We start from the raw sequence: 9571 nt of genomic DNA, 5'->3' as shown, positions 1-9571 counted from the left end.
TAGAAAACGCATTGAGAAAAGATTTGAGGAAACATGTATTAGAGAACGCCATCCTTTTCAAAAGAAGAGGCAGCACAAAAGGCCAGCTTATTAATGTGCCCATTCTACAACATGCAGGCACACCACCACACTTTTTGCAGAGAAAACCACTGCAGCAAATAAGTGGGTAAATACAGACCCTCAGATTCATATTTGCACCTTTTGGAATAGACGGAGTACAGCAGATGGATTGGTGGGCATTTTCAGTCTCCTTTCTGCATTGGGTGAAGTTGGGGATGGTTTAAGGACAAAGTGGATGCTTTTGGCTTAGAACAGGGGTCTTCAAACTTGGCCCTTTTATGACTTGTGGATTTCAACTCCCAGAATTCCTCAGCCAGCATGCCTCACTGAGGAATTCTGGGAGTTGAAGTCCACAAGTCATAAAAGGGCCAAGTTTGAAAAGCCCTGGCTTAAAAGAAGCTTCAGGCATCCAGAGTAACTCTGATGGCACTCCATGGTTGGGCTGATTTATCTTCTCTGGAAAGGTTGTGGCCAGTCATGTGCCTTAAGTCTCTACACATTGCAGGTATTCTATGACTCACGATCACAACTGAACCCAAAATTTATGTTGCTAAGTGAGAAATTTGCTAAGTGAGTTTTACCCCATTTTACAACTTTTCTTGCCACTTTTGTTAAGGAGTCGCTGCAGTTGTTAAATTAGTAACATGGCTGTTAAGTGAATTTGGTTTCCCCGTTGACTTTGCTTGTCAGAAAGTCACAAAAAACGATCACGTGACCCCGGGACACTGCAACCGTCATAGATATGAGCCAGCTGTCCAGCTCCGAATGTAAATCACGTGACCATGAGGGGATGCTGCAACGGTCATAAATGTGAAAAATGGTCATAACTCACTGTTTTCAGTGCTGCTGTAAGTTTGAACAGTCACTCAATGAACTGTTGTAAGTCAAGGATTACCTACACTTTATTCATTTCTACAACTCCATTCATAGCTAAGATTGCTAATTTGACAGGTGGGATATATTTTAGGGGTGGGAGCAGACTAGGGATGATGTCTTTTAGTAAACTGACTTTATGCAATTGTACTGCAATGATTAATCTCAGGTTTGACAGTCTCAGTAGTTCAATGCTTTTGCAATAATCCTAAAGATTATGGAGGGGGGGGGGAGGAACAGATTTAAGGTCAGTTCATAACCCTGGAATAAACAATTACAAGTGGATTCTATTTTAATATTCAGGAGAAATTTTAATCAAAATCTGAAAGACTTGCTATCATCAAAGGTGAAAAATAAATCTTCAAGCAAGTTTTCAAAGCAAAACCTAATAGAATCCACTTTGCATTCAAGTTAGAATTTTTCCTTTCCCAGAATAAAACGTGCCTATAGCGACCACTGGTGGCATTTTGAGGCATTGCACCCTATGTTGCAGAGCAGGTTGCTTGACCTTTGTCCTTGACCTTTTGGCAACTCACAATGGAATACAATTAAACGTGTGAAAGACTGTATTGGGAGAGCACTGTGGGTGCAAGTCATGCATTTGATTGAAAATGGTTCCCTCACATATGCAGGGGATGGACTTAAATTAGCAATATTGAATATCCTTTTGTTAGGAATCCAGAATCAGTAATATTTATGGTAGGTGGAGCAGATGAAACCATCCTACATTTACAGTTTTACTCATCTGTTGTGCTGCAGTCTCCCATTAGAAAATAAAAAGGTAACAAAATCTGATCTATGGAATCAATATTTATATTTTTTTCCTCTTTGTGACTGTCCTCAACTGTAATTCTTCTGCCTCCTTCAGTTTTTAACCTGGGCAGTGGAGAAGAGGAGATAGAAAAATAGTCCATATTTCATTGTCTTCCATTTATACATCTTTTACAAACACAGAGAAAGATTTTCAATATTTTTCTTCTGCCATATCAAAAAAGAAAACCACATTATGTTACAGCAAGATGAAACAGCTCCATGATCCCTTCATGACAGTTCCAGGATCTCTTTTGATATCTAAAAAACTTGGTTCTAGAATCAAGTTCCTTGTGTGTTTGCAGTACTGAATCCATCCTCCCACAGATTAGAATCTCAGCAAAACTGCATTCTTGCTTTCTGCTCTTTCCATCTTCCTTGGCTTTGGGGAGTTGAAATATTCAAAAATCTCTTTCAAGAGAAAAGGCAAAGTTGTCAAACAGGATAAGTAGAGTAGGTACTTCATCCAGTAGAATTCCTTTGCTTATATGAGCAGGAAGAATAATCAGTCAGCACTCATTTGCTTCTCTTAGCCTTATCCAATCTGGGCACACATCTCTGTATTTAGCTCCTAGAATTCCCCAACAATATGGCCACTGATGAAAATTGTGTAAGATGAAGTCCATACATCTTGAATGTATCGAGGCTGATTTATATATACAAAGCTAATCCTCACTTAGCAATCTCAACTGGGACCAGTGACACTATCACTGAGCAGAGAAATCACATTATTACAAATGGGCTTACAATTTTACTTACTCTGCTTGCTAAGTTAAGTGCCAAGGTTGCAAAGTGAAAAATCACTTGACAAATGATTTACCATTTCACTTCTGCCTCTCATACTTACAGTATTAATTCTGGCTGTCTCAAACAGAAATCTGTGCCAGTTGTGAACTGCATGAATGAGAGTCATGATTGCAATATATATTTTTGAGACTGTGGAATAATTAAGATTGATATCAATATCATTCTCCGAAGCATCATGAATACACAGAAAATAGAAATGTGTTAGTTGCCGATTTGCTTTATTGTGAAGGCAATATAATTAGACCAATATTTAGACTAGTCATTCTGGATATTCATTGCAACAGTGATAAAAGCAAGGACTGGTCTCAAAGTTAATTTTTTTTAGCACCGTCATAACTTTGAATGGTCGCTGTGCAAGGCAGTCAGTGAAGACTACCTGCGTCTATCTAGCTCTGTAAATCAACTCCAGATTGATCACCCCAGTTGTATGCAGAAGGCTTTTGATGCATGTTGGTCCAACAGGAGTTGATATAACATAGCCAGGGACAGCAGATGCTTTCTTTAGAGCAGTGGTTCTCAACCTTCCTAATGCCGCGATCCTTTAATACAGTTCCTCATGTTGTGGTGACCCCCAACCATAAAATTATTACAGGGTCATGTGATCACCTTTTGCAACCTTTGCAAGCAAAGTTAGTGGGGAAACCAGATTCACTGAACAACCATATTACTAATTTAATCTCTCTACCTCTTTCTTTCTCTCTCCCTCTCTTTCTCTCTCTCTCCCTTTCTTTCTCCCTCCGTCTCTTTCTCTCTCCCTCTTTCTCTCCCTTTCTCCCTTTCTTTCTCTCTCCCTTTCTCTCTCTCTCTCTCTCCCTCTCTCTCCTTCTCTTTCTCTTTCTCTCTCCCTGTCTCCCTTTCTTTCTCTCTCCCTTTCTCTCTCCCTTTCTCTCTCTCTCTCCCTCTCTCTCCTTCTTTCTCTTTCTCTCTCCCTGTCTCCCTCTCTTTCTCTCTCCCTCTTTCTCTCCCTCTCTCTATTTCTCTCTCCCTCTCAAAGATCCTTAAAATCCTTTAAAGTTATGCTTGGATGGAAGACTTTTTCTTTTACAGATGGGGTGGGTGGGCCCTTGGGCCTGACATTCGCAGGCAGGCAGGACCCTGCCTGCCCAGCCGCCACCTCCCCATCACCCTCCACACCAGCCGGCTCCCTTGCCAGACCTCCCAGCTGACAAGCGCAAGTTTGGGGGTCGCCAGCTGACGGGCGCAGAGTTTGGCGCTGCAGCGGCCTCCCCTTCGCCTTCCTCACCGGCCAAAGCATTGCCAGACGTTCCAGCTGATGGGCGCAGGTCCGGGGGTCGCCAGCTGACGGCGCAGGAGGTCGGCACCGCAGCAGTCTCCCAGCCGCCTGCTTCTTAGGCTGGAGCAGTTGCCAGGGCTTGCATGGTCGCTGGCGGCAGGGAGCGAGTCAGCGGCCATTGGGGACCACACCAGCGGTCCTATGCCATTGAGGCTTGAGGCACGGAGGTGCGGGACGCAGAGCGGCGCGGTGCCATGGGAGGCAGCAGGACGGGGGGGAGGTTACTTGCATCCTGCCAGCCGAATGAAGCCTGCCTGAATGAAGAATTTTAGGGGGTGTTGAAAGGGAGACAGACTGAGGGCTGTATTAAGACCATAGATGGCTGTGTAAGGAAAGTGGAAGGGAGGCAAATTTGGGGTGGAGTAGAAAACACGAAGGGAAAGCGTTAGTAAATAAGCACCAAGGTACATGGTGCCTTGCAAGGGATTCCCGAGTGTTCCGTAATTGTTTTTCCTCTCTCCTCTGTGCGAGAAAAACATTTGCGGTGTAAATCTGAAACCAGGTGTTTCTGTGAGGTAGCACAGGAGGTCCTTGGGAAAGGCGAGTACAAGCTTGGCATTTCCTCTCTCCCAATCCCCTTCCTCTTCTTCACCCCCTTCCCCGGCCTGCCCGCGATTTGAGCTCATGGCTCCGTGGCTTTTCTTTGCCTAGCCTAGCCAAGTTTTCTTCCACCCGCCCCATTCCCGGGAGCGCCGAGGAGGTACGGCAGAAACACATGAATTGGGATTGTGGCGCCCTTGGGAAGCTGATCATGCTTTGAACCTTAGGAGAGGAGTCCCTTCCTCCTTCCCTTCCTCTCTCCCTGTCAAGCCCCCGTGGGCTCAACATGAATGGGCAGGGGAGGGGTCGAGGACAACGTACGGGGCGGCAAAGGAGACCAGCGGCCAGTGCTGTTCTACCTGGCAGGGTGGGTGTCAGCTCCATGGGTGTCCCGACCAACAGCTGAGCAGCTCCAACTTCTGGCCGCCGAACAGCTGAGTCCTCCAGGAGGCAACGTGAGGCCCTGAGGGGTATGGCAAGCTCGCGGGGAGGTGGGAAGGAAAAGAAGATGGAAGAGAATGAGGCTGCAACAGGGAGAGTGGTGTCTCGTTTCCTAAGACCATCGGAAATATGTGTTTTCCGATGGTCTTAGGCGATCCCTGTGAAAGGGTCGTTCAACCCCCAAAAGGGTCGCGACCCACAGGTTGAGAACCGCTGCTTTAGAGATAGTCCTTGAGTTAACAACCGTAATTGATACCCAAAATTGTGATTAAAATTCATTGTCAGTCATTAAGGTCATCGTGTGATCAACCTGATTTTACATTTCTTTTGGTCAGTCATTAAGTAAATGTGGCGGTAAGGCAAATGTCATGGTCATTAAGTAAACCCATCGTTTGCTTAATGGAGGTATTTTTTGCTGGGAACTGGACGTACATGCCAGTTTCCAGCAAAAAACATTGTAAATTGTAGTCACATGATCTCTGAATGCTACAAAGTGCCATAACTATGGGCTGGTTGCTAAACACCCAAAATGCGATTACGTGACCATGGGAGAGGGGGTCTGAATGTCAGAAATACAAATCTGGGTCTTAAGTATCTTTTTTTTTTTGGAGTCTAGTATAACTTAGAACACATTACTGAACGATCTGTCATTAAGTGAGAGCTACTTTTATCATCAAAGCTTGGTGATAAATGGCAAAACAATCTTTAACTGCTTGGAGCGAGGAGACTGCATAATTATATTCTGTTCAGGGCTATAGGTTCAAATATTCTAAACGATGAGGGATGAAGGCATGTTCAGAATTATGGCTGAATTGTCATTGTGTTGACCACATTTCATTTTCCTGGCTTTGCAAACAAAATGATGGGAATCCAGGGGTGATTGGTATAAGAGGCTTTGTTATTATTTCAGATACCTGATTTTTTTTTAAACAGGGGGTAAATACAATGGAAAACAATGCTTTTCAACTTAAGATAGCCTTAGAGGTCCGCTGATTTATGCCATTATAAAGACTACAATGAATAGCACACTGTCAATATACAAGACTAGCATTGAGAAATAATTGGAACAAACATTCAATTCACAAGGCTATATGTACAAAGAATAGAAGGAAAGGAAGTCTTTGATATTTGAATTGTTTATTTGAATGTGGATCACAAATTATACAAGGTATTTACAATGCATGAAAAATGGAAAACTGCACAAAATACATTTGAGGTATAAGCAAAAAGCACAGTATGACATATTTTAATAAATAGAATTCAAAATTTGTAAACTAAATGAACAGCTAAATGCATTTTTTGTTTTACTAAAACTGTACAAAATCTCTCTCTTGTTCTGTCTTATTTTGAATCACATGAGGTAGAGGACAGTTTTGTGTATCAGAAGATGAACTCAAACTGTACATCATTGGCAAAACATGGAAAACTCTTGGATTGCACCAAACATTTTGTCTTAGACCTGTTTGACCAATCTACTTCTGGTCTTGACTCCTTGTACAACTTCTTACAGTAATTCTTATAAACTCTTCTAAATGTTTTCATTGTGATCCAGAAGGTCAAGTTAGTTCAAGAGTTTTCATATGACTATTTGAACATGATAGATAGATAGATAGATAGATAGATAGATAGATAGATAGATAGATAGATAGATAGATAGATAGATAGATAGAGAAAACAACATGCCTTACAACTATATATAATAGGGAGAAGTTCTGTCCAAGATACATGTCAGAGATCCCACTGAGTATTCAAAATATATATTTTTCAAGACTGTGGAACAATTGAGATCAATAAACATTTTCAAAAGCATCATGAATACAAAGAAAATAGAAGTTTGTTAGTTCTTTGATTTGCTTTATTGTGAAGGTAATGTAATTGCATCAAGAACATTTAGACTAGTAATTCTGTGTATTCATCAAAACAGATGCATTTACAACTGTGCTTCCCTTATCTTAATCAGAGGTATTTGAAAAAAATTACAGGATTGCTGCCCTTAAAAAGAGACATTTGGGGGTGGCAGGGAGAGTCTTGGTGCTTGTGCGATCTGTAAATGATAGGACTTTTGCTTTTACAACAGAGAACATTTGCAACAGTATTAATCAAAGTAATTCCTGTTCTGAAATTATGGACTGTCTTACATTATGATAAGTATTGAAGAACCAGTAGAAAGTTATAATTAAAATATCAGGTTGTTGCTTGCAGAACTGAATTATTTTACAGTGGCAATATACACTGAAGCATTTCTAGTCTAAGATTACAAATGGTGTATTGTGGTATTATGCAATCAGATCTTTAATACAGTACATATTGTTCCATGTTCTGTGCAAAAGAAGAAGAAATAAGCATTTACACTTTCCTAAGAATTTTTGAGTTGACTTGGAGATTGTTTAGAGGTCAGCCAGATAATCCTATAACTACAAATTAGCCCCACCCCACCCCGCTGAAAATTCTGCATTTTGAAACTGAAGCTAAATATAGAAGTGTAATCATTGTAGGGTTCTAGGATGCAAAGCTAAGAGACACTGAGATAGCAAATTGCTTGGTTGGATTCCTTCCTTAGTATATTTTATTCCAAGGGTGCCATTATAATATACTATGTACAAATTATCATACAACTATCAATATATTAAATACATAATTAACCATACATAATTAATCCAAAAATGTAAAGCTATCACACTTACCTGAAATATTTAAACTATAATAATATAAATCCAAAATGTAAGCCAAATCTGCTATCTTTTTAGGTCTGAAGTCTTTAGTGCTGCCAATCTGGTTAAGAGAGCAGTTGCAAATTTCTAGCAGAAACTAGTGCTCTGTCATGCCTAGTTATTTGAAAGAGCAGACCTAGCTTATCTAATCATTTATCATTTGGGGTTTCAGTATTTAACCCTTTATAAACAGAAACATTTAGAAAATTCCTCCAGAGAAGAAATGGAGAACTAAAAGTAACATGGCAGAATGAAAAACCAGTAAGTAGACCAACTCATAATTCCTTCCTGGGCAAGGAGAAAACTTCAGATTGCCCACCAGGGCTCCATACAGTTGCTCCTTGTTAGGAGACTGCAAGACAGCAGCTGTGGGAGACGAGGGAATAGCCAGCTTGCTGAATTGGAGCCTTTGAAAGGACACAGCATCCCCATGTTTCTTTTGTAATCACTTTCAGAAATTGGTTGTTAACTACGTTTCAGCTAATAGGAACCTTTGGATCATTAGTACCATCAATTATTAGTGAAAGGAGTTTTAAAGGCAAGTGTAAGAACTTAATAAAACATAGAATAAATAGGAAAAGGGTGATTAAAACTTTGATTTTAGAAAGTTACAAACAATCTAAGAGTCCAGAAAAAAATTTGAAACAATATTTTGGAATTAATTATAGAGAATCTTTCCAATGGGAAAATGTTTTGCGTTGAATTCTCTAAAAAACATAAGATGGAATTTGAAAGTTAGTTGTCAGAGGAATTTAGAAGGAATTAAAGATTACAATTAAAGGAGAAGAGCACTTAAATTTGACTTACTAATACCAAATAGAGCAGAACAGTTTAATATTCAAAATATTGAAAAATATTTTTGATCAAGGGTCCCAGAAATTAATTTTAAGAATGTCTGTGTGTATATATGCACTTTGTTCGAAAGAAGTTATGGAAGAGGAACAATTTTTATTGGACAAGACAGAGACTGATCTGAAGGTGGATTTAAAAATAACGCTACAAGAATGATAAAAGAAAAAAAAGTTACACCAGATATACAAAGGAAATTGATTGATGTCTTAATAATTGAAAGGGAGTGTTACTTGGATAACTTCCTATATTGGATTTGGATTTACAAAAGTGTCTTGTTAAAGCTTTGAAAAATTTGTGAGGAGACAAAGAAAAAAGAAAAACTAAATTTTAGGACACTTGAAGGGACTAGACCAAGATTGTCGAAAGTAAAAGAAAGGAATATAAAATCGGTCTATTTATCATGGTTAAATAGACAAGCTGTCTATCTCTGGCAACCCTTAATAGACTTTTGCTGATCAGGGCTGAAATGATGACTTTAAGGATTTGTCATAGATAAAAGATGGATATGGGAAGAAGAGATCATTTGTTGTATTTTAAGAGGTATAAGTTATTAAAATTGTTTATACTTGTAATGAAGAGGGAAGACTCATACACATACACATGATTTTCTATATTCTTCCTTTTCTCTGTACCTATTTTTATTTTTTATTTTATCATTTTAGTTTTAGTTTATCACTGGAATTGTAATTTTTAATAACACTACTACTAAAAAGAATTTTTTAGAAAATTAACTAGATTCTTTGGAGATCTTGAAGATATACAAATTATAGCTTTCAGATTTTGTGAATACTTTAGCCTAGACATGAATTTGATTCATCATTAAAGCATATGCTGTAATTTGTGTCTTTAACATACCACAAAACTTTTCATTATTTTTGGTTTAATTGACACACCCTTCGGAAATAATGAAATTTCTGTGAAGGTTAGACTGGAAGTTGAAAAAGTCTCCTTAATAATACAAATGGCAAGCCACTTGTGAATCACACTGAAGTCAGTTCCCAGAAATCCAGACTTCAAACTTGCATCACCATTCTTAATACTCATATATTTTTATATTGTGGTACTTATGTCCCTATTTTATATTTTGAAATGTTACTTATGGCTGAGACTGTGTCCTAAGGAATTTGCACATATTTCTGATTTCTTTAAGGATCGAGGTACATTATATTATTTTACAAAACTT

Source organism: Crotalus tigris, unplaced genomic scaffold (assembly GCF_016545835.1).
Source record: "Crotalus tigris isolate CLP2741 ecotype Arizona unplaced genomic scaffold, ASM1654583v1 scf7180000017549.6302385, whole genome shotgun sequence".
NCBI lineage: Eukaryota > Metazoa > Chordata > Lepidosauria > Squamata > Viperidae > Crotalus > Crotalus tigris.
This window is presented reverse-complemented; position numbering follows the sequence as displayed.